Below are 27782 nucleotides of genomic sequence, written 5' to 3' on the forward strand. Positions count from 1 at the left end.
TTCTCTGTCAATAATACGATTAAGTTTATTTCGATTTTTGACTTTTGTTACAATTTTTTTTTGCTGAGCGGCGAAAGGGGGAAAGCAGCTCCCAACGCACAACTAAAACGAGTTGCAGCAAATTCTGAACCACTACTCAATGGGAGATACAAAATATCATAAAATTATAATCACTGTTTACGTAAAAAATAAAATATTGCTAACAAATTTGAATAAAATCATACATAAAATATACAGTCAAGGGGTCGTACCGTATACTGTACAGGAAGAGAAAATTACGTTATATGAACGATCAAGACCGTACGTCTGGCAACGCTGATCCTGAGTCCATCTTCATGCGACATCTTGTAGCTGCTTGCAAAATTTCACCGGAAGTCACGTGCATTCTGTGATGAAATCATCCATCTACGCCTGTTTTCAACCTTCGTGCAAGTTATATATGAAGATAACTGATTCAAATGTCCTTTAGTGTTCATTACAACTTTTAATACTATAATTTAGGCAGTAATATCCAACATGTGTTTACGTAATATATTGCAGCTAATGAATAAGCCTAACTTGCTATAAGAGGGAAATATTGCGAATTACTGTTGCAATAGACGAGCAACATTTTAAAAAGTAAATGTAACCGTGAAAACTAGAGAACTCTCAATCATTACCGCACGGAAACACTCAGGAGATATGAAGGAACGTTTATTAAATTGTTCAATAAATATTAGCCCAGCATTTGACAGGAAAAAAAAAAATGTCCAAAGATGGGACACATACCAATCAAAAGATCTTATTGAGTTCAACAATATGCTTAATTTTCGGGAAATTGAAATAAACTAACTTCTTTGTAAAATTCATGCTATATACAATACGGTGGGCTGAAAAATTGCAAATTTTTTGAAGTCGTAACACCTCGGAGAACTTGCGAATTGGAAATACTAAAAAGGAAATAAAATCGGTTTATGTCTTCCGGTCCCGTATGTGTTTTAAAGTTTTCCGAAATGTGAGAACATGCACATTTCTACGATATTTCTTTTATCTTACAAAGGCTCTAAAATAGTTTATTTTTAAACATTTAAACTTATATTCAATAAAGAAAACAAAAAATAAAGCATGTAAGTCGTTAATATTTTTCTTCTTGATCTACATTTATTTGTGAATTTATTTTCCAAAATTTCACTAACTTTGAAGGCAATGCGCTACCCGAACATATTGATGGATTTAAATAATTTTTAAACACTATTTTCTTTGGTTATAATACCTAAGAATTTGAGCCATTACATTTGGGAAGAGGCTAATTTAAAAATGTTAAACATTATAGTAAAAAATGTGAATCTTTTCAAATTTCGGCAAACTTTAGAACACATGCGTGACCAGAACATACAAACCGATTTTATTTATTTATTTATTTATTTATTTATTTATTTATTTATTTATTTATTTATTTACTTATTTATTACCCCTTTTTAGTCTTCGCAATTTGCAACTTTTGCACGGTATTACGACTTGAAGAAAAATATTTTTTTTTCCGGCCCACACTATTGTACAAGAATCACGCGTTATTGAGGTGACATTGAAATATACCCTCATAAGTTCTTCATTAAGACACTATTTGGTATGATTAACAAACTATAGTCTAAAGTGCTAGTAGCTTCTACATTTTATTTTTTAGTTGACTAAGATTTTGTCCAAAAATAAGTTAACAGATCGCATTCAGCTGGAGAAAATAACATGCTTGGTAAATTCCCATGCGCAGTTTTCGAGGAAATCGAGAAAAGCAAGATTGGGACAGTAAGATATGTATCGCTGTCTATAATAATTCACAGTTTTTATTTTTCTCAAAGAAATGGTTATTTATGATTTGGATATGTAGCAAAATACAGCGTGAACTGGGACATTCAATCTATTGTCATTTGTGTTTTACTAACGACTAAAACACACAAATTCCGACTGATATTATAACGTTCCTTGTGCATCTGAGAAAACGTCTAGATCAGGGAACACACACACACACATACATATATATATATATAGGGTGTTTCAAAACAACACCGACAACGTTTGGGAGGTGATTCCTGACACCAAAGTAAGACAAAAAGTAGAGACCAACCTGGGTGCACAAATGCTTCCTTTCCGAGTTATAGGCTGCCGAAAATGTGAAAAAGTGAACTTTAAAGGCCCATAGTTCCAAAACTATGGGACCTACTGTAGTCGGGTCAAGACTTCACTTAGGAACTAGTATGTATCCTATCCAAATATCCAAGTTTCAAAATCCTGCGATTCTTCCGCAACAATTTCCATACAGGTAGTGGGTGAGTACTTCAGATTATATGCTCATAGCCAAAGTCCCTCTATAAAAATAGTTACGTGAGTAACTTAGGATTCTGAAACATGGATATTTGGATAGGACACATACTAGTTTCTAAGAGAACTCTTGACCCGACTACAGTAGGTCCCATAGTTTTGGAGCTATGGACCTTTAAAGTTCATTTTTTCATTTTTTTCTGCAGCTCATAACTCCGAAAGGAAGCATTTGTGCACCCTGACGGTCTATACTTTTTGTCTTATTTTGGTGTCAGGAATCACCTCCCAAACGTTGTCGGTGTTGTTTTTAAACACCCTATATATATATTCAAGACAGCGTTGGTGTTGTTCCTTAGCTTAATGTCCCACGATGATGCACCGAGGGTAATGGAGACGGTGATGATGGTAGTGAATGAAATGGTAGAATGAAGAAAGTCGGAGAAAACCAAAAAACAGAGGACACCGGTATTTATCCACCAGAAAATCCACTTGGTGCGAGCTGGGATCGAACCAGGAACTCCACGCAGTGACAGAGTGGGTCAGTGGGTTGTGGATCAATAGAATGTGACAAACTGCGAACCACTACCCACCGAGGCTTACTCTGACCCACCGATCTACTCTGCTCAGTGCATTGTAGACAGCATCTTCTGAACACTAGTGAATTTATCTACCCTTTACTTTCAAGGCCTCCATTTTTTCTTCCTTTTCATTTGTTTCTATTTACTCACTTAAGTATATCTAAGTGAAAAAAAAAACTTCAGGCACTTTTGGATATTCATATTTGTAATTGTAATAATACCAATAAGACTACTACTAGGCTTTCGAGACAGTCGTTTTTTTTTTTTTTTTTTTTTACGTCGGCCTATTTTACCTTGATTTGAGACTCAAATTTCATCCTATTTTCCACTGAAAAATATCTGTAATTCAACTAGAAAATAATTATATATGATAATCAAATTGAAATTCATCGTAATATGGTCCATAACAAACATTTTACCATTTTATATCGTAAAGGTGAGGTCCACCAGTATTGTAACAGAGCGATGCTTGAACGATTGATCGTAGAAATTCAAACTCCGATTAGTGATAATTTTACAGCCTTGTTTTATTACAAGTGTAAACTTTTTAGTCAGTGGAGAGGAGGAATGAATATTGGGGCCAGACTTGATGACGATGGGTCATGGTGGGTGGTGGGTCAGAGTGGGTCATGGTGGGTGATGGGTGAGAGTGGATTAGAGTTTGTCATGGTGGGTAGTGGGTCCAGTGGATCCTCATGGACCCACGCTATCTCTGGCCCCACGCAACCGAGACTTGCGGCCCCACGCGGCCTTTACCACCGAGCCACCGCGGTCTGCAAGAAAGTGTTGCTGTAGGTAGTTTTGTTTTCAAATGATAAGAGCAGGGCTGGATTAACAGATCTGGAGACCCGAGATAGAAAAAATATGTGATCCCTTGCTGACTTCACCTAATACGTTTCTGTGAAAGTGCAGTAGAAAAGTTAAGGGAATATGTTTCATATTCTTGGTCATATTTTATTTTATGATGATTATGATTATATCGTCATGATCCTTGTTAGATAGCCAATTGAGATTTTGATTAGAGTGGATGCCACTGTCCATCTAGAGGCCCGAGGCTATAGCCTCTCTAAGCTCCCTCCCCCCCCCCTTAATCTGGTCCTGGATAAGAGGATAGAAAAATTTATATTATAAATGTTAAATTTAATCGGTGGTACTATAGAACACATACCCACAAATTTGCAAAATTTTCTGGAGAAAATTGTTACTTTACCAAGAAACACTGCTATTGAAGTGTAGTAATAAAGGCTGATACAAGGAATGCACGATTTTGGGAGCGATGAGTGCAAGAGTCTTGCATGCAAGACGAAGACCAAGACCAGGAATCCAGATGCAAGACCAAGGCCAAGACCATACCTGCAATACCAAAACCAAAATCAAGACTCTTGTGCAAGAGTCTTGAACAAGAACCGATACTACTTGAATTTTTTTATAGAATGTAAAAAGGAAGGGGAAAAATCAATACTTCTTTCACTTGAACTTCTTGGCTTCATTAAAAATTCTGCTGGAGTGAATGTGTTCCCAGTAGTTTATGCAATCCGTGTGAGTCAATCTGCCCTTGTGGCATATAGCTACAGTATGTCGTTTCCCGAATCGGTCCGCGTTTTCTGTAGTTATTACTCGTTTTCAAACCACACACAAATGCCACCTTACTCCATGTTTTTTTTTTTCTTTTTTGGACAAATACCGTGTGCGTGGGTTTTTCTCGGGTTTTCCAATTTTCCTCCTACTTTCTTCGTTCCACCATTTCATTCATTTCTCATCATCACCGTCTTCCTCAGCTTCGGTGCATAATCGTGGGACGTTAAACTAGATATTTAATTTCATTTCAAAACATACTAGTGGTGTTCTTCTTCAAAAACTGAAGAGAAATATAGTATTGAATATCGGTATTTCAGTATACCATAGGTTCCGACTACACGGCTCCGAGGCTCAAGCATCCGTTGTACTCTTAAAATTAGTATCGAAATAATATTTTCATGGCATTGACAAAAACTTAGTGCATGTGACCGCAAGACACAAAAGACATAGACCGTTGAGTCGTTTTCAATTTCAACTCAAAGTATTCTTAAGTGTCAAGAGGCTTGATTATAATCATTATTATTTTAATTTTTGTTTCTCTTTTTTGGCCAATATTGCTAAACGTATCATCATCATCATCATATATTCTGCCATTATTGCCAAGTCAGTTGCTGCAACTGAAAAGTCTCGATGTACGGTGGTTCTCAGCTAGTCTTTTCATCTTGACGTAACAATTTCCTGTTTTAATACCTTCCTTCAACTACAGTCTCCTTCGCCTCCTCCTTCTCTTTCCTTCCACCATACCCTCTAGCACGTCCCGCATGATATAGTTCCTCCTCAGCCTATGTCCCAATCACTTCCTCTTCCTCCTCTTAATTACATCTAAAATTCTTCTTTTCTCCCCTACTGCTAATATTTCTAACACCTTCTCATTCGTTTTCCGTTCAACTTAGCTAATTCTCTCCTTTTTCTCCATACCTACGTTTCAAAAGTCTCTATTTTTTCATTGCTTTTGTGCCTCCAATTTTTTTCATGTTTCTGCCCCATAGAGTACATATTGGAATCAGTAAAACAAAATATCAATATTTAATTGGAAGTTTGTTCAATACAAAGATTAAGTTGAAAAGAAAAAAATCTGATGCCTTTAAACTGTAAAACTAACTTTGCAATTCATGATATTTTAGTAATCTGTGCCGTCCTAATTTTCTGTGCGTCTCAGGGGTAGCCTTCCCACTTTGGGAACCAGTGGAGTATTGGAAGCGTGGCACCCATTGAAGAAGAAATAAAGATCATTGTTTATGTTATACACTATCATCATACTTACATGAAGATAAACTATATTACATTTAGAAACTTACATTTTATTTCCGTTACTATTGGTGCATTGTAGAATTTATTATCCCTTATATAGAGAGTAAAATTTACGTATGAAAAGCATAAGATTTCTTAAAAGCAAGACTTGCAAGACTCTTGCAAGCAAGACCAAGACCAAGTGTTCGAGTGCAAGACCAAGACCAAGACTGGGTGTGCAAGACCAAGACCAAGACTGGGTGTGCAAGACCAAGACCAAGACCAAGACCACCCAGGTCTTGGTCTTGGTCTTGCATTTGCTTATCACTACGTATTCTGTTGTCCTTATATTTTGTAATATAAGCTACTAACTGAAATGTCCATTCTTTGCACGGGAAGAATAGGGTTATGGGAAGTATTTAATCCCCTTCTCCCTTAAAATATTTATTTCATTGAAAGTATAGTGATAAAAATATAGAATATAAATATTTAAAAAAAAACACAGAATACACCTTTAATCAAATTGTTGATTAAAACACACAGCTTCAAGTGGATACTAACTAGCTTTCAGAAATCATTTCATACGAGTCAGAAGTTTTCACTATCCCGAAAGCTATAGGTAAATTAGACACAAATCCCAGTCATTTTAGTAATTTTATTTTTCACCTCCACTCCTCCCTCTACTGTCAGAGATGACCTTGGACTTAAACAAAATTCATTTCAACGACAATTATTAAGTGTATTGAGCGTATAATAAATTTATAAAAGTTTTTTACATGTAAAGTATAAAAAGTATGTGCTGGAAAAGTACAAGATGAAAGGTGTTACCACCTCCCACACAGTGATACGAATAATAAACTATGGATCCCAGCCCACACTAATATCGGTCATTTTCTTTATGATCACTATGTTTTCTCCTCCCATCTCTTCTCTAGAGCCTTCTAGAATGATCCAAGATGTTCTAGAATGTTCCAGAATGTTCGAAATTGTTGTAGAATGTGCTAGCATGTTAGACTATATTATTTTCCTATAGGTTCGAAAATGTTCTGGAATGTGCACCAGTAGAAAGGTGCACATTAAGAATACGGGGTCACTTTTATTAAAGTTTACAGGTATCGTTATCGTTATGCTCAGGTTCTTCTCAACCTATTTAATGTTCTGAAAGGAAAATAGTGGAGTTATGTCTAGATGATGGGAGCCAGACAATAGAACCTACCTTAACCTAACCTAACCGAATCCGAGCTGCAACTACTATTTGTACTACTACTAGCACTACTTACTACTACTACTACCAACTACCACTACTACTATTTGTACTACTACTACTACTACTACCAACTACTACTACTACTACTATTTGTTTTACTATTACTACTGCTACCACTATTACTATTTGCATAGGGCCTACTACTACTACTTCTACTAAAGGCTGTCTCCCATATCTAAACACAATTATCTCTGTGGCGCCCCTGAAGTTTACCTGTTCCAGGTTGAGAATCGCCATGCGCCAACACAAGAAGGGTCTATATAGAGTAGCGACACTATTTCCACAAAGAAACGTGGTTCAGAGTTATGGTAAGAATTACTTATTCAGAAGCATAATTAACTAAAATTATAGGTTACTGAGAAACAACTTTTCTGGGAAGTACGTTGACAGAAAGTTAAATACATGTCAGTTTCATCTTCAAATTACTTAATGCTCTTTGGTAGCAGTGTGCTTAAATAGCGCCAAAGAAAGTTAACAGGCAACGATGGACCGGAGTCTGAGCCATTACATTTATTTACAACTTTGTTTAAAAGAAGAAGATATAATGTCTACAGACCTCGTTGAAAATACAATGATGGTTTCAGAATTATCACAAAGTACCTAAAATGCCCGTTCTTAGCAAAAGGAAAATACGTTTATAGGAAATGAATTACTCTCTATAAATTGGAAATTAAATATATAACAGGGAAACTTTTAAAGTATGTCAGTGATATGCTTAAAACGTAACAAGTGAAAGTAAATTGCTAAAGGTAAAACTTAGTCTAATATAAATAAAATAGTTTGTTTGTGTGTCTATCTGTCTGTCTCTGTGCGGCCTGGGGACCAGACGAGTAGACCGAGAGTTGCCAAATTTGGATCGCGGGTACCTTCGTCCAGGCCCCAGAACAAAACGAAGCGTTTTTTTTTTTTAATTTCGAACCAGGGGGGTCTCAGGGGGGCGTTTACCGAGACATGTGAAAGAAGTAGAAAATGGTGGATATTAGTGTCAAATCCATAGTTTTCGCGGTCGCTGAAATCAATGGTGACACCTTCAATAGCGATGACTTTCAAATTCAGCTACCATTGTATGCGGGCCGGAGGTCACCGGAAGGGGGGGGGGGTGAGGATGCACAGACATGTAAAAATAATTCAAAATGATTGATATTTGTATCAAGTCCATAGTTTTCACAGTCGATGAAATCAATGGTGAAACTAAGATCGCACTAACTTCCAAATTCACCCCTTTGGCTGCAAGCTGGGGGGTCGCCGGGGGCGAGGAAATCGTGACATGTAAAAATAATCCAAAATGGCCGATATTTGTGTCAAATCCATAGTTTTCGCGGTCGCTGAGATCAATGGTGACACTTCCATTAGCGATGCATTTCAAATTCAGCTACCATTGTATGCGGGCCGGAGGTCACCGGGAGGTGATAGACATGTAAAATTAATCCAAAATGACCGATATTAGTGTCAAATCCATAGTTTTCAGGGTCGCTGAGCTCAATTGTGAAACTCAAGAAAGTGTTTACTTTTAAATTTAGCCCCCATCAGCTAAGGAACGGGGCCCATACTAAAGAGGGTGCCGAGACATGTAAAAATAATCTAAAATGTCTAATATTTGTGTGAAATCCATAGTTTTGTCTACATTCACGTTTTTTCTTCTCTCTTTAGTAGTAGATGGTTTTATTGTGGTTAGAAACAGGTTAGTTAATGGTTGTACTAAGTATAAACCGTATTTACTATTCAAGTCATCCCAATGGAAACACATCTACTTTGTCGGATATGCATTCATACAAAATAGATACAATTTTAGAAATGTTTAATTTTTCTTTCGTTGTTCAGTTTGTTTACATAGATATTTTATCTGACCCGTGCGAAGAACGGGCATAACAGCTAGTCCTAGAATAAATTAAAAGCTTTATCATTTCTACAGCTTTGTCCAGTGGCAGTTTTACTCTGTGACAGTGCTCCTTACTTTTTGATCCTGTGTTTGCACATTTCGAAAGAGCCCCACGTCAGAACATAGATGTACCAAGACACAAACATTATGTGTAGCGCTATATGAGACATTATTCTATAGTTTAAAATGGAACCTCCCGCGACAGTATATATAAACGTTCTCAGTATATTCGGATCGGTGATCGCCTAAGATTGTTGTACCCTTGACTTGACAAGTGCATCAATCACAGCCGCCAAAGCAGTCTAGAAATACCAACGAAAAGTCGGTGTAATCATCATAATTACTTTCAATGAATAAGGCCCTTTCACTAGTGAAATATGCACATACTGTGTATATCAAGTCTTTCCAGCCTTAGAACAAAGTAGGCGTAAACAAAGCAAAATGAATTACTCCGCGGCTCACACGTGCTTCGGCAGCGAGAGACGTGAACAGCAAGATCGTCTGCTAGCTTACTGTCGTCGCATAATTTCCAGACAGTTTGTTCGTAAATAATTAACGGACTGACACTGACTACTCTATGTTGGAGATATATATTTTCTTAAATCCTTATATAAACGAGATTGTCTCTATTCCTGTTGTCCTCTTTTGTGTTTTATAACACGAGACGAAAATGGATTATTGTCACACATCGTCGCCATGAAACTCTGCATTCTACAATAATTTTAAATGAGTGGGGAAGTCGCGTGAACGCATAAGCATGCGCAGTAAATACTATATGTCCAGATATGGGTAGGGTTGAAATAAAGTTACATCTGTTGTTAAATATTATATATATTGCGTTTACTATCACAAAATGTAGGATAAATTCAGATATTTTTATTTGAAATTATTATTTTAGTAGGGATTATATTGCGGTAGGATACTAATGCACTGAGACCAACAACCAATCACTGGTCATCGACAAACTGGTAGTCAGGTGGGTTTGTTTACATCTACTTTTTTCTAAGGCTGGAAGGAGAATAAGTCCGTTATGGACATTAAGGCAAACTGGAATTTGTCATGTCGGCCAACATCGGACAAAAATATCGAAATATCAAACGACGTTGAAAGATATTCATACTCTGTCGATCGAAGTACATGTACTACTAGAGATTGCCTATGTTCTCGAAAAGGTCAAAGGGATGAGGGCGGTAGCAGCAAGGACCATTAAAGTATAGGTACCACGTTGTCATTTGCCTGACGTGACTGAAGAAAATTCTGAAAAACCGCAGTCAGGATGGCCTGACTGAAATTCAAATCCGACTATTTTCGAATTCGGGTATTCTCAAAAATGTGGCTTCGTAGTGGCCAAACGGTCAGTGATTAGTAGTTAAGTCCATTCAGACTTTTTCTCAGATCATAATACTTATAACTTATCAGAGTTTCATTCATTTTCACTGAAATCCAGAATACTGTTACACTTGGGTGTTCTCAAAACGTTGGTTCTGCAGTGGCCAAACGGTCAGTGATTGGTAGTTGTGTCCATTGAGACTTTTTCTCAGGATCACAATATCTACAACATTTCACGGTTTCAAGCAATTCCACTGAAATTCAGAATATCATTATCTTCGACTGTTTTCAAAAAGTGGCCTTGTAGTGGCCAAATGGTAAGTGGTTGGTGGTTGGACCCATTGAAACTTTTTATCAGGACTACAAGATGTACCTAGTACAACATACCACGATTTCAGCCTTTTCCACCGAAAACCAGAATATCACTATCTTCGACTGCTTTCAAAAAGTGGTCTCGTAGTGGCCAAACGGTCAGTGATTGGTAGTTGTGAACATTGAGGCTTTTTCTCAGGATGACAAAATCTACAACATATCATGGTTTCTGCGTTTTCCACCGAGATCCGGAATGCCTTTATCTTCGGCTGTTTCTTTTTAATTGGCCTCGTAGTGGTCAAACGGTCAGTGATTGGCTGTTGTGAACATTGAGGCTTTTCTTCAGGATCGCAATATCTACAGCATATGATGATTTCAACTACAACATATGACGATTTCAAGCAGTTCCACCGAAATCCAATTTCGGTAAGAATTGTGCGGGGTCCTTTATTCGTTTGGGGGCTACAGACAACTAATGTGTTTTATGCTGATTCATCTTTTTCTCTCTCTTTTATGTAACTATATGTAACAAAATGTCATAATCATGGATAAACTGAGAGACCATCTATAACTCCACCTTCCTCACCCACTTCACGCTCACGCCGTAGCCATTTTTCGACAACACCAGCTGTCCAACGAGCCTAGATGGATCCTGTAAATACCGTCGCCTACTTTCAGATGGGGAAATCACTTGGTAGTTCTCTGTAGAGGTTAGAACCTGGCAGTCTAATTCCTGGCAGTCACACTTATTAGCTATTCAACGAAATTATCATAGAGATTTGGAGACGTCGAGAGGTCAGCGTAGCCAAAGCAGATATGGCCAAGTTAATTTCCTACAAATCCTAAATTTTCTCTCTCTCCCTAACCAACAATTTCTCTCTCTCAAAGAATTCTACATATAATTCTAATTTATGTCTACAAAATCCTGCTGTTCACAGCACGAAAATAGCAAGAGAATACGCCGTCCGATCTTAGTATACACTCCTGTGTGAGCAAATTCCCAAACCTCAAACTGTTGGCGTCTAGTTTCAGTCGGAAAATTATATCTTTCTGTTGGAAATAGCTCCGTAATATTTACAATTTCTACCATATTCTTTAATATTTTCTCTAACTTAAGAAAAATGTGCACTAATATATGGTACAAGAAAAAAATGAGTGGTTTAGAGTATATTTTAAACAAGTCTTAAAATCAAATTCTGTTCACTTTTGCAATATAATATACTACTACTAAATCATAATGTTCCAGAATTATTCAAATATAATATTCAAAACTAAACGACGTGGGTACATTTTAAGACGTGACTAATTAACAAACTAATTGTATGCCCTATGGAACCCGGTTCAATGCTACATCCATCACAAAAGCTCTCCATTGACTTCTGTTCTTAGCCAACTGGATCCAGTTTTTACTTTGTATTCTTATTTCTGCGAGATCCATCTTAATATTGTCCTCCCATCTGCGTCTAGGCCTTCCTAATGGTCGTTTTCCGATTGGTCTTCCTGTCAAGACTTTGAAAGAGTTCCTACTCTCTCTCAATAAATTACTTTTATCTCTCTTTTAACTTTTATTCATTGAATATATATATATATATATATATATATATATATATATATATATATATATATATATATATATATATATATATATATATATTAATGAGAGTAATTTTATTTTCATGTTTACAATCACATCACTATTTTCATCTACTATCCCTTTTAAATTCCGGCTTTTTAAGGTAAATTATAGACTCTCAGTCAATCGGCTACAGCATCATCCCTATTTATCGTAGGATTATGGTTTATACCTTTTTTTTTTATAATAAAGGAACCTTTGAAATGGTACTATTTACATTTCACTATCATATCCCTGAGGCGGGAAATTTTGAAATAAATCGGGATTTTTCTCTGAAAATATTTTTTTAAAATTTTGAGTCCCTCTGGACCCTCCAATGTGTTAACGCAGGGACCCGAAAATCACCTGAAATGGGTATTTAAAAAGTGAAGCTTCTACACAGAGAAAAATCCGTTCTCCGGACAGCGGTATATTGTACAAATATATGGTATCCTCTTGCTTAATATAGAAATCAGTACGGAGCATACGTTATCCGTATGCTACATAGGCACTGCCCTTAGATGTTACATCATGCCATTGCAGGATGTCTGACATCTAACAATTTTCCGTATATCACATGCATATATTTATGTTACCTTTGTCAGCTATATGTTATATACGTCCATTTGTATATGAGATCCTGGCCGCCTACATTGTTTCATACGGAAACTACGTATAGATGGAACACTTATACAGAAAATATTATAAAACATGCGTTTTCAGTTATACGTCTGCTGTACGTTAAGTCCAAAAACTACAGGAATTACGCATGTAACTTATCTTTTTAAGTACGCCACTTACATTTTTTTTTCTCAGTGTATCTTGAATAGTAAGGGCGGAAAAATATTTATCAATAATCCCTACAATGCCCCAGATTACCGCAAAAGACCCTGATCTCAGGTAATAAATTTCCTGAAACATCCATATTCATCCTCGAATCATGATTCGTCCATCATTCTCTTTGGAATAGAACTGCCTTTCAAACGGTACCATTCACATGTCTCCAGCATGTGTTTAAGGCGTGAAAATTGCGAAAGAGAAGGTATTTTTGGTTAAAAAAATCTCTTTTTTAAAACCTTTTTGCCCCTCTGAAGCCCCCTGTGATAACACAGAGATCCGAAAAATCTTATAAATACTACTCGGTGGACTGAATGTTTGTGCAAAATTTCAATCTTCTAGGTGCAAAAGTAAGCTCGCCAAAAAATAACAAAAATAGGCCTAAGAAAAAAAAAAAAGTTATGACGTCATCACCTCTCACGTCTCGACGCAGAAAGGCGTGAAACTATATGTAAGGTGTTCTACGATGCCTCTAGACTTGAAAAAGCAGAAAAGAACCTAAGTAAAAAGCTTTATTGGTTCTTTTTAAATCAAATAATGAAGACTACTTTAGTACCTAAAAATACGTACTAGAACTCCAAGGGGCTATTTAGGTTCTTAGACAGTGTGGTTTAAAAAATAAAATGGCTAATACCGTGTGACGCTGATATCACAGTAATCCACTCCATTTATGAAATGCACGTAATCAGTGGTATGTGGAATTTAATACTTTTCATCGGAGGGGATGAATCATTGTTGATCAACCAAACACATGGTTGATGTTATTATGAATTTTAAGAATGTGTTATGCTTCAAATATGCTCCTTTCATATCGGATCATTTTCACATCTCAAATGCATCTTAATGGACAGACGATAAAGCTTGAGTGCAACTGAAGATACAATAAAACCTGAAGAAAATTTTTGTTATATCGTACAGCCAGAAGTGAACTACGTGTTATATGGCATAAAAAATGAAAAATGAAATGAAATCTTCGAGTTTTACGTCCCACGATTATGCCGGTTAGGCTAAAGGAGACGGTAATTATGAGAAATGAATGAAATGGTGGAATGAAGAAAGTGGGAGGAAACGGGAGAACCCCGAAAAACCCACGAGTACGGTGTTTGTCCACCACAAAGTCCACACGGCGCGAGCTGGGATCGAACCACGAACCCCAAGCACCGGAGGCGAACGCTCTTCCACTGAGCGACCGCGCCCCCCTTATATGGCATAGTTGCTGTATCAAGTTTATATATATATATATATATACACGTATTGGTAATGCCTGGCATTCATTACCTTATTTTCTTGGTAGTTACGTTTATGTTACTAATTGATCTATAATTTGTATTTTTTCTTTGTTGCAATACCTGAAAGTTATACTAATTAACGCTGTTTACAATTGTTAATAGAGATGAGTGCATATAATGTGAGCTTTTGATAAATCCTAACTATATATAAAACTACATGAACTGAAATAAAATAACGAGTAATTTCGGTTGACGTGGAAAGTTGAAATTTGGCATGATTGTAGCTTTTCGGGGCAAACCCACAGAAAAATTGCCAAAAGGTTTTTATTTATTTATTTATTTATTTATTTTACGGAGTCTAAAGGGCAAATGAAAAATCTCCATGTTATTTAAATGGGCATTTTCTTGGGATACAATATATTATCTTTTAAGTCGTTGAAATAGAAAATTAAGCTTGAAATTCGGTACAATTGTGGGTTTAAGATATGTGAGGCCTTAGGCCAAGCCACGCTGGGGTCTGGAGGCGACGGCCCCAACGGACCAATTCGCTCTTCAAGCACAGGCTGATACATATGAGATGTAGGGCTGTAGGTCGAGCAAATGCGGGGGTGTGCGGACGAGACCCCCAGCTGCCCAAGGGCTAGTTAACGATATAAAATTACAATGGATACATCAGGGTCGGATCCAGGACGGATTTTTTTTGGGGGGGGCGGTGGGTTGTAATACTGCTACCTAGAGCTACTTTTAAGAGCTCCAATCTCTGGGATGAGTTTTACTTATATATAAAATAAGAAAGTTCCTCTTCTTGTGGGGGTAATGGCCCTGATCACTCCCCTCTAGATCCGCCCCTGGGATATATTAATTTTTGCAATATTGTGTCAGTTTTGGTTTTCTATTTTGTCACACCTGGCGATCTTTGCTCATTCTCTACCTAAAAGCGAAATACAGTCCTCCTCTCTGTTCTAGTGGCTAACTGGTGCACCTTTGGTTAGATTCCCGGTAAGAGAACATTCAAATTTGAATGCATTACAATGGTTTGGATTCCACCTTAAATTGTAGGGCCACGTCTCATTTACTCTCGGCTTTGAAATCAGAAGCTAAGCCCGAAGTGGATCTAGCCCGCGGACGGGGGCCTAGGCCCCCAGGTTTTTTAGTCACGAAAATAATTTAAGCTATTATCAATATTTTTTGAAAGTTTATTGTGAACTCATGATATACCTATCATAGTCTGAGTTCTGGTTGCCCCCCCCCCCTAGTTTTTACCTTGTAGACCCGGCTCTGCGCTAAGCTTTAAAAACAAACACAAGCGAAATATGAAATGCCCTAGACACCTCTTGTAATGTATTAACTTCCACGTCTCTGAACTAATGCCAAGAGTGTTATGAAAAAAAATTCACAATAAGCGACCGGAAACGTTTTACACCGGAACCGGAAAAGGAGAACAAATTTTTGAAGAAAATTAATCAGAGTTTAGTGGGATTGAAGAATTCCAGCAGATTATAGCCCTATAATTTCAGATTGCGAAGCGAAAAGATTAATGTTTCATCTCCAGTGGCTCAGTTTGTGCACCGGCAGTTTTAGGTATCATGAACAATAATCGAAATAGCGCCTTCCCCCCTTTACATAATAAAAATCCATTACACAGCTTTGACATCATCTTTTATATATTGCGATATCAAATGAGATGTCTAATGTATATACAATTTACTGCAAAAGCAAACCTACGCAGAGAAAAAGAAAAAAAAACATAAGTGTCGTACGTAAAAAGTAGATTACATGCACAAATCCTGTAATTTTTGGACTTAACTTAGGATTACAGATAACATCTTGCAGCAAACGCATAGTTAAAACGTATGTTTTTATAATACTTTCCATATAAGTGTTCCGAATAAACGTCCTTTCGTACGAAAGAAACAAATGTATATACACAGTAACGATTTTATATACAGACGGACGTGTATAACATATAGCAGATGTAGAGTCCATGTAATATACGGAAAACTGTTAGATGTCAGACATCCTACAGCGGCATGATGTAACACCTAAGGGCAGTGCGTATGTAGCATACGGATAACGTATGCTCCGTACTGATTTCTACAGTAAGCAAGAGGATACCGTATATTTGTACAATATACCGCTGTCCGGAGAACGGATTTTACTCTGTGTGGGATGTAAAACTGAAGTATTTGACTTCATTTTTCTTTCACTTCAAGAGTTATTACAATATATATATATATATATATATATTTTACTTTCGAGCGACAAAAGGAGAGAACAGGATCTGGTGATCGTAACAAAATCGAATTCGAAATTTCAATGAATTTACAAGTTTCGTGGCCCATATATACGGAAAAATGATTTTTCGACTTCTGTCCGCGTTTGTGTCTGTTCGTCCAAATATGCATTCGCCTAGAGTGCATATCGTTTAACGTATGGAGCCGAAGTTTTAAACTTAAGGTTTTTATATGATTCTCCAGGTTTATTTTCTTTTTCGCATTTTCTTTCTACCCATCAAAATAAGGATAGATTACTGAAGAGTGAAAATCGAAATTTGCTCTTTTCTCAAAAAAAAAAAAAAAAAAAAATCTCCAATGATTTGTTCACGTTTTATAAACCAATTTTTCAATAACACTGTGCTATAAATCATTTTTCTGCGAAAATTTGAAAAGGTGCAGTTTACTCTTAAGGTGTCTTCTTTTCGGACGATTTTCTCGAAAACGATTCAGGTGATTTTGTTAATATTTCATAAACAAATTATTTCATTAATAGCCTGACAATATGACATAAATTATTTGTTTTGGAAAAAATGTACGATTGGTAGTTTACTTTTGGGATGAGTTTTTCTCGGACAATTTTCTGAAAAACAACTCCGGTGATTTTGTTAATACTTCATAAATAAGTGTTGCGTTAGTAACCTGACAACATAATATAAGTCATTTGTCCTGAAAAATATACGTGAAGTAGTTTACTTTTGATGTTCAGTGTTTTTTCGTGAAGTTTTCCGAACACTCCCTATATTTTTGTTCATATTTAAAATAATTCATTAATAACTGCAGAAGAACATGATTTAGTTCAAGGAATGGGAGAGAGGAATTAGTCCCAGAAGCGACAGTCCTATTATCGACAGGAACTGTTATCTGTCCTATGAGCGACTGATTCATTTACATTGAGATAATGGAAGATGATATGATTCCATCTCGTGAAATATGTTTGCCTCTGGCGTTATTAGCGCCCGAACAACCTTGGTATGAAATATGTACGTGCCAGTGATACTGTTTGTCAAATATATTTTTCCTCTACTGTGAATGCAAATAAAACTTATTTTAATTCTAAGTTAGATTTGACATAAAATATATCAAATAACTTAACGAGACAACAGGGATATTTCCATGAAAAGTATATTCCTAGGTAATTATTGAAAATCCAGTTGTAATATCGACTTTCTTCAAAAGCTCTGCTTTATGTACTTAATTTGATTCAAATCTAATTACTCACTAAGCCCAGTAATATATTTTATTTTGAAAAACTTAAACGTGTAACAGTTTCGCCGTGAATAAAATGAAAAAAAATATATGTCAATGACAAAGGACAGGTTTTGAGATCCCTTACATCTGATTGGCTATTCTCAACCAATCCCACCAATTACAATGCAGTTCACTCTAAACAATCCAAAAGGTAAACAAATTCTTTAAACTACCTCCCCTATTGTAAGCTACTAAAATTGCTTAAACTAATTGCTTAATTTGCCTTCCTCCCTTGTTTTGACTTATATATAAAAGCTTGTCGTATAGCAATCTGAAATAACCCCTTCTAACTAGACGAACTGTTAAGTCCTGCAAGAGATTTGTAACTTGTGTAATAATTTCTTCGAATACAACGTGTTTTCAGATTTCCTCAAATGGTGAACACCCTCTTTTTATGGGCGCCCGATGGGACGGCAAGGATCGCAAGGATCGCCCCCCTGGCTCACGAAAATGTGTACGTAATACATATAGCAAACCAAGTATATCAAATGCCAGATATACAAGACGTGATACAGCAAACATGAAAATGCTTCTCACTAGAAAATTTTCTTCGGGAACCCCTACCTCTTTCTGATTTCTTTTTTATGCCATAAACATATTCAATCTAAACTTACGCTCCGCATCATTTTAACATGAAATTTTTAATTATATTAGAATCATAGACAAAGGCGGAGTTACTCTAAATATTTAGTTAGTTTTCCACTTGATGTAGTCAGTGTATTCATAGAAATTAATTCAAAAGTATAATATTAGGAAAAACGTATAAAAGATTGTTAATGTAATGAGAGAAGTCTCACGTATTAAATTCAGGTAGAGCGAAATTTTTCATAGTACATTTTGTTAGGTTCTAAATCACATTAACATGAAACAAGTTAAAGAAGAGAGAACCTTATCTTCTTCCATTATCTTAGTACGAACGAATCGGTGACTCATAGCGCAGTTAACAGATCGAATCTGTCGCTCATAGGACAGTTAACAGTTCCTGTCGCTAATAGGACTGTCGCAAGTGGGACGACACCGGAGAGAGAAAGTTTAGTGTGCTGGCTCGAACTTTTTATTTTCAATGTGCGTTCCAAAAGATGTCAGGTAACTTTTAATTGTGCATTAGGCTACCCCTAAGGCATTCCTCTTTTCCAAAGTATTTTCACCCATCTTGCACTCTAAGCACACGAAATCTACGTTTGTCTTTTGGTACCGGTACTCTAAGGTTTATTCAGTTTTCCTCTGATTGTACTGAAACTTTTGTTCGTGATAAAGATACTATTCTGTGCTAATCCACTGCTTCAAATCTAGTTTTTGTTGTGAATTCAAGAAATGTACTTCTTTTGTTCGACATTTCTTCTTATAGCTAACATGCTGGTGCAACATTTGTGTGGCAAATAGTTCAGTTTTGGCCACTAGAGGGCATTAGTGAGAAATTCCTAACCTCTGCTGCCCTCTGATGAGTAATCATTGAAAAATTTTTAATGCTTAGCAGTTTTTGTTTAAAAATTCTTTTATTTCAAAATTTTGTTGGTAAAATGTATATTTACATCCATAAAAACGTCTCATTAATAACTAGTGTTCTTCTGTCATCGTTTGTTTTAGAGATGACTGGGTGATACAAAAGTTTTGTAGAAGTCTAAACCTCAAATATCTCACGGGTGCTACTTGGGGATTACGATACGCGCTGCTACTATTCTCAACAACTAGAAAATATGTATTAATATCTAGCTTACACTGACTGATCCGGAAGGTGTAGCAGGGATGCCTTACTAAAGGGAAGATATAACTCTTTTTTGGATCAAAACAAAATATATTTCAATCAAATACTTTTTGTAGGCCTTAAGAACTACATATAGTGTAGCGAAACCAAAACTACCAGTTAATTCAGTATGATGTGCTTATTCCGTAGAAAATATGAAAACTCGATTTAGGAGCCGTTCCAAACTTTTGTGGCCTGTGATCCAAAAAATAATTATTGGCCAACATCGCAATCTTTTGATCCATTTTTGGTTTTCCTAATTTTCTTGTATTATTTCAACGATATAAGATGAGTGAATTATTTTTGTGTTAATATACATATGAGGACCAATAATATGCTCTCAGTCTATTGTTAGTACAAACTTGTTAATATCCTTAAATATTTTGACCCCCCTCCGAACCTACCATTATTTTCTGCAAGAATGAGCACATAAACAGGGACGTACGCAGACGGTGGGTCCTGGGAATCCGGACCTCCTCTCCGAAATTTCGACTTTTGTGTAAATTTAGCATAATTTAAGGACAAGTTCAGGAATTTTAATATAAAATACCCTCATATGAGTTTGGACCCTCCCGAAATAAATTTCTGCGTACGCTGCTGCATATAAATCTTCTGGAGCCGATCATTCACTCACTCTATGGCCTATCGGACCTGAAGATCCAATTCACATTCACAAAAGCATTCATTGTCTTCTGTTCCTAGTGAATGGGATCCAGTTTCTACTTTGTACTCCTTTACCTGTAAGACCCAACTTAAATTGTCCTCTCATCTGTGTTTAGATCCCCTTAAAGGTAGTGGTGCTATTCAGGCGGTTGCACCGGTTTGCTGTTAATATATTTCGACTTCAACCGTCTGTCATGTTCAGGCATAACAGTAAATCTTACCCAGTTATACCCAGAAACAGTAAATTTTATTTTAACTATCTTTGTTGTAAGAAATTCTTACAGGTAAAGGGCTAAACATATGGTCCCTCAGATCAAGGTATAAGCGTTTATTTATTAATCTCAAATGCTCAAATATCAAGAATGAGAACTGGGATCACATGAGTGTAGTGGTGAGGGTTGTGTAGGTCTCTATTTGCCACTTGGGATATCCAGTAAAAATTTTGTTTTTGTTTACCTTGTGTGGTTTGTTTCCTAAGAGAGTTATATCTATCCATCTACTATCTCTCTCTCGCGCGCGCGATATTATAGTAGATCAATTTTGCCGAAGTCTGGACTAATAATCTCCAATAGTTTTATCTGCATATGAGATCAATCTTACTAAGATTATTTTTGAGAGGATTTTATAGAATGTTGACAAAAGAGAGATGTCTCGATAATTATCATAATCAGTTTTGTCACCTTTCTTTTGAATTGGAATGATTGATTCTTTCCACTCTGTCGGTAATTCATCCTTTTTCCAGAGGAGGAGAATGAGTGTATGTATCTGTACCACATTTTAGCTCAGCGGGAATTTCTTCTTCACCCGGAGATTTGTATTTCTTTAATTTCTTTATATCCGTTTACATTTGTGTTCGGTTAGACTCTGGAAACAGTGACGGATTTACGTATAAGCTAAACAAGCTATAGCTTAGGATTCCACTCATTTAGAGACCCCAGAAATTTATGGACCCCAACTCGCTGCACATCCCCAAAAATAAAATTAAAAAATAAAGAAAGTGAAATCTACATACAGCAACAATATGCTTCTTTGATTAAGTAATGGAACTAGCGTGCTAGCGCTAGCCTGCTCTTTAAGTAATGGGGTCCCTCTTGCTAGCCTGCTCTTTAAGTAATGGGGCCCCTCTTGCTAGCCTGCTCTTTAAGTAATGGGGCCTCTCTTGCTAGCCTGCTCTTTAAGTAATGGGGCCTCTCTTGCTAGCCTGCTCTTTAAGTAATGGGGCCTCTCTTGCTAGCCTGATCTTTAAGTAATGGGGCCTCTCTTGCTAGCCTGCTCTTTAAGTAATGGGGCTTCTCTTGCTAGTTTGCTCTTTAAGTAATGGGGTTTCTCTTGCTAGCCTGCTCTTTAAAATGTCAGTTGACAAAGAACAGCTGGACATATAAAAGGCCCGATTCCCTTCAATAGCTTAGGGCCTCCTCAAACCTAAATCCGGCTCTGTCTGGAACATACAGTTATGCTGTAGAGCTGTAGCATTTCATTTTCTCCACGTCCTACATTATTTTTTGGCTGTCTGTTGAGTAAATTAAGAAATAAATGTTTCCATCTATTTAAAATACTACTCGTATCCGTGAGAATTGTGCCATCCGCTTTCTATAATACTCGGATACAAGCGTGAAGTTGGTAGAATTTCTTAAATTCGTTGATGATTTATACGTGTACCATTTCTGTTGTTGTTGTTGTTGTTTGTTTGCTTGTCTTTGATGTTACTTTTAATAATTCAGATTTTCAAAAAAAAAAAAAAAAGTGTTTCATTGTTCTAATTGTTTTTGAAGTTTCACACTTGATATCAACAAAATTTTGTGCAGTTTTATCGATCGGATTTTGGTGCCAACTCAGTTTTACCTGTTTTTGTCTCCTCTGCTCCTTTGGTGCATGCCTGCATGTATGTATGTATGTATTAAATCTCCATTCCCTGATCTGCGCCACCCCTCAAAACATTTCTTTATCCGCCTCTGCTACTTAAGAATTTAACTTCTAAGTCCTACTCACTACCTTAATGAAGTTACTGGAGTATTTGACGTTTAAACTTTACAATCAAAGTAGGCTTACATTAGTAAAAAATTCGAAACGGCATCCTTTACTCCTCAACATTGAGGAGGTTGACATTGTGTACATTGCAAACTAGTGGAAGCGCCGTTGTCGTTACTTTTCATCCTCTTTCAATACACTTTTGCTTCTAATCATCCGGATTACGATGTACCAATAGTTACAGTCTTTTCACCATGCCATTCCTTATTATATAGTAGCAGTGGCGTAACCTTAGGCCTGCAATGCAGGCGACCCTATTGTGGTTTCTTAAACCGTCGACTCTCCTCTCTTCTGAATCAGAAAACACACACTGCGGCATTAGTTCTAAGTGTTGATCATCGGTAAAGGCAGAGAAATTGAGTAATTCCATATTTTAGTTTTGTACTGAGCTCTCACACAAAGTTAAGAATGTTCATCGTCTCAAAAAGTGACTGATATCAGCGACAGTATATCGTGTGTCTCGCGCGTATGTTGCTTTTTCTCCCAGTATGCCAGCCTTGACATTAGGAGATTTCAATATGAAAAAGTAGGAGGTTTGAATAACTGAAGAATAATTGCAGTTGCGGTCACAGTGGCTCATCAGTACAGCGTTCGCTTCTGATGATAATTGTCCTTAGTTCGATTCTAGGCTAAGCGAGTTTCTGAAGATAAGATCATGTTTCTGTGTCCATAAGTAATCCTTCTCTTTAATCTAAAGGACACAGCGTGAAACGTAAAACTGAAACTTTCATTTCATAAATGCAGTTAATATGCACACAACTATAATGGACTACTTCCCGTCCCACCCAATTTAATATAAGGTAACCCAGAAAGTTCTATCGCTTTTTCACTCACCACCTTCGAACATCGATATGTTGCCTAAGACGTGCCTGGTGGATCAAAAATAGTCCCCATCAGCATCAACGATCTTCTCCCAACGTTCTGGAAGGCCATGGATTCCATCGTGGTAGAACTTAGTAGGCCGGGATGCAAAGAAGATATCAAGTTCCTTTTTCACCTTTACTACGGATTTGAACTGACGTCCTCTAAGATAATTGTCCAAGAAATGGAACAGATGATAATCGGACGGTGCAATATTCGGGTGTATGGCGGATGCAACCGTGTTTCCCATCCAAGGCGTAGAATGGTGTCCCGGGTCATCCTAGCCACATGGGGCTTAGCGTTGTCCTGTAACACAAGGACCCATTTGCAACTCAGAAGTGCTGTCTCCAAAGTTTTCAGTTTTTATTAAACACGGCTCAACTGCTGATAGTACCCAGTTGCATTGATGCTATGACCAGCTGTTAGCAGTTTCCGATACACGATGCAGTCCATCAAATACACAGGAGGACCTTCTTCTGGTGCAGTGCTGGTTTCGGCTGTTTTGGAACCTGTTCATGGGATGCTAACCAATGATGACGGCGCCTTGGAGCTTCGTACAAGACCCAATTCTCATTACATGTCAACACCGTGTCCAGATATGGCTCCTTCCTCGGACGAGATGGCAAAGAAACACAGGTATCTGCTCGTGTTGTCTTCTGGCCTGGAGTCAAATCTTGTGAGACCCATCGACCTAAATTGTAGTGCTTCCGAAGTTGATTGATATGCTGTCGAATGGTTTTTGCACTCACACTGAATTGTAGTCCCAGTTGCTCACATGTCTGGTCACTGTTCGCCTCAATTGCTGCCTTAAGATCTTCATTTTATACATGTGTTGGTCTTCCGGTACGTCTTGCATCTTCGAGTATTTCGTCACCGTGCTTAAACTTGTTAAACCACCGCTGCACTGTCCATGTATTCACAACATCCTCACCAAAGGCCTGGCATATCATCCGCTCCGCTGCAGCGGCGTTTGACTCCAGTTTGAATTCGTACAGCATACACGCCCTTATGACGCTCTGTGGAGGTTCCATGTTCGCTCTTTCCTTATGTAAGTTCACGGTGTAAATGAACTGCCACAACCAGATAGTATGTTGCATATACCAGCAACAACCACTAACCTTCGCATATCTCTATTCGCATTGAACTCACAGTGTGAGGGCCAATTGAACACAGACGTCCACAAAAGCGACAGAACTTTCTTGGTTACTTTTATAGAAAGAATCTATCTTCAATAATTTTCACATCCGTAGACGTAGTTGTTAATCTACTGAAGGAAATAATGACAGAGAAGGGATAATTATAGGATACTAATAAAAATCTTACCGTGTACACGTTGTTGTTATGCGTAATTGGTTTGTTAATTTTGTTTTCATCGAATTCCTTGATTTAGCTTTTCCACTGGTCTAGTAGGTAGAGTGCGTACTTTTAGTGCATAGGTTTTGGGTTCGATTGGGAGCAATCCAGTTTGAACACATTACCCTGCTTTAGATTTCATCTTAAACTGTTATTCTTCGTGTCATATATCCTTGGTGTCGAAAGACGACGCTAGACTTAAAAAAGAAAGACAAATTTTTGTATTTAAAAGGTTGTTTTATTGTAGCACTGTAATAAAGAAGACTCAAATAGACATCGAATGCAACAGTGTTTCCCATCCAATGTGTAGAATGGTGCCCCGAGTCATCCTAGCCACATGGGGCTTAGCGTTGTCCTGTAACAGAAGGACCCATTTGCAACTCAGAAGTGCTGTCTCCAGAGTTTTCAGTTTTTTTTTAAAACACGGCTCAACTGCTGATAGTACACAGTTGCATTGATGCTATGACCAGCTGATAGCAGTTTCCCATGCACGATGCAGTTCATCAAATACACAGGAGAACCTTCTTCTGGTGCAGTGCTGGTTTCGGCTGTTTTGGAACCGGTTCATGGGATGCTAACCAATGATGACGGCGCCGTGGAGCTTCATACAGGACCCAATTCTCAATAGCATAAATATCTAATACTTGGAGTGAAAATATGTTTTGCTTTCTTATCTAGAAGCATGCAGCATGGTTCAATTTCAGTTGGTGCCAATATTCGTACAGCTTTATAAATATCTAAGAAATAATAAAATAAACTAAAAAATTAAATTAAAATTTAAAAGAAACACCCAACAGGTAAGAATACATGGTGATTGAAAATGGAATTTGTGACTTCTATGTGCAACAAGTGAAATACACGTAATCGTAAGAAAATTGTGCTTTATTTGATTTTTTTTCTGTCCAAGACTGGCCTTTACTTGCTATTCAAACAATGTTTATTACGTTTTTGTTATGCCGAACGTATTGATTTAGAGGTTTGTGCATAACTTAGAATCAAAAAAACTGCGGGCCAAATTATTTCACATGGTTGTGCAGTAAATGAAGGCCTCCCACCACTCAGAAAATGAAATGAAATAAAATATTTCATTTAATGCCAAACCATTATGCCTTTAGGCTACGGGAAACGAATGATTAAGGCAAGTGAATGGTGGTGAAATGAGAAAGTGGGAGGAAACGGGAATATACCGAGAAAACCCACGGACACGATGCTGTCCACCACAAGTTTATTTGGCCAAGGATCGAACGAGGCACCCACGCATCAGAAGTAAACACTTTACCACTGATCCAACGTGCCCCTACCACCATTCAGATCGCATAAATTCGGTCGATATTTTCTTTCTCTCTTTTTTTTTTTTCGAAAATGTGATCCAACATTTGTCCACCCATAACTCAGGAAATGAAATGAAATAAAAGTTTAGAGTTTTACGTCCCACGGTTATGCCAGTTAGGCTAAAGGATACAGTGATGATGAGAAATGAATGAAATGGTGGGATGAAGAAAGTGGGTGGGAACGGAAGAACCCCGAGGAAACCCACGCACACGGGTGTTTGTCTACCCCAAAGTTCACTTGGCGGGGCTGGGATCAAACCCGGGACCCCAAGCACCAGAGATGAACGCTCTACCACTGAGCCACCGCGGCCGCCAACTCGGGAACCGTAAGCCTAAACTGTAAAAAATTTCATAGGTAAATTTACAAAAAACGGTGGCAATCTGCTTGCCACTCCTCTATGTAAATCAATTTACACCTATAAAGTAAAATTACTAATATGAAATGGTCTAAAATTACATTTTTATCAATAAAAATATCATACTTTCTTATAAGTTTACTGTAAATTTGTAAAATGACCCAGCAAATTTTGTAATTTAATCTAAGGAAATGTAAATCAACTTACAAAGTAAAGGATAAATGGTTTTACATTGATGTTTGGCAATTTAATTACAAAAATTTTTTTCAGTGTACACAGTAGGGTGGAGCGAAAAAATCAAAGTTTAGAGTATCGAATTCTAATAGAGCTCAAAAGTTGCGTATTTACAAGCTAATCAATGGAAAAATAATCACACTTTGGATCTTCGGTTCGCGCAAACGTCCTAAAGTTTGAAAAAATGAAAAAAAAAGTATATATTTATGCAAGAAATATATGGATTACTTTTTTAAATTTCAATAGCGTTCAAGTACTTTATTTTAGTTGTCTGAGGTCATGTTTGTTAATAGTTCGTTAATGTGAGTGATTTTATACATTTTATTTTCATAATGATTTTGCAGCTCTTCACCCATTTCTCAATTTTTTTCCTTGAAATTGCCCAGAACTCATCACGAGGAGGTGACTGCAATTCGAGTTCCACCCACACTCTACACAACTCTCCAATCAATTAGTGTGCTAAATTACGTTGATTTAGTCAGTGGTGCCCACCCCCCTTATGTCCATGACCCCCCTCAATTGTCTATCCATAGGTGTTCTTCCATGCAAAAAATCTTTTCGATTAATTTTTACACACCCTCAAACATATTTATATAGATTTTACCCCCCTCCCCAATATTTCAATGACTCAGTTTGCGTCATAGCCCCTCTTTGTGGGCACCCCTGATTTAGTCAAGAGTTTTGCCTTAAATTCGTATTTTTTTAATTAAATTTTGGCATTGTGACTATTGAGAGCAAAGTTGCTCTCATGTAGAAATCTCTGTTTTCTTGTCCGCACACTTTTCCTGCAGACTCTGTGACAAGTTTGACACAACTTTCAATTTCCTGAGTATGGCAAGGAAAATTTAAGAAGTCAAACTCACGAGCGGATTTGTCATGCATAAGCTTTCGAGCACTGATGGGTGCGACAGCTTACATTTTCTCCAATCTGTCAGCTCACTGTAGTCCGTGGCATCAAAATTTATAGAAGGTGCCATAAAATTTCTAACAGAGTTTCCCTTCGGATCTTGATTTATTGCCTCTAGCACTATTCTGTAATCCAGTTCTCTTACGTGTTGTCTCTCATGCACTGTCTTAGCCAACAATGTGTTCTCTGGATAACAGAAGAACGCGTTTCTCTCAATCACAGGATCGATAATTAGCAAATGTCTAATTGTTTGAACTACCTTCAAAATATGTTAAGGTCTATATTTCACTGACTGATATCTCTCTATGTCGAATCAGACAGGAGCATATGTCTTCATAATGTAGTTTATACGCGCTTTGAGTTTGTTTGTAGGATTTGTTTGAGAAACGTACAACCGTAAGACCCGGTTTGCACATGTCAGCCATAGAAAGTAACTGAGAGGTCCAGGATCTCTTATAGCGACATTTGGAGCACACTGCCCTGTCTGAATTGCTCTGTTAGAACTTTTATGGCACTTTCAATAAATATTGATGCCGCGGACTACAGCGAGCTGATAGATTGGAGAAAATGTAAGCTGTCGCCCCCTCCAGTGTTCGAAATTTTAACAACATAAACTATCTTATCATATATGCATG

The sequence above is a fragment of the Thermobia domestica genome, chromosome 17 (genome assembly GCF_964235325.1).
Source record: "Thermobia domestica chromosome 17, izTheDome1.hap1.1, whole genome shotgun sequence".
Lineage (NCBI taxonomy): Eukaryota > Metazoa > Arthropoda > Insecta > Zygentoma > Lepismatidae > Thermobia > Thermobia domestica.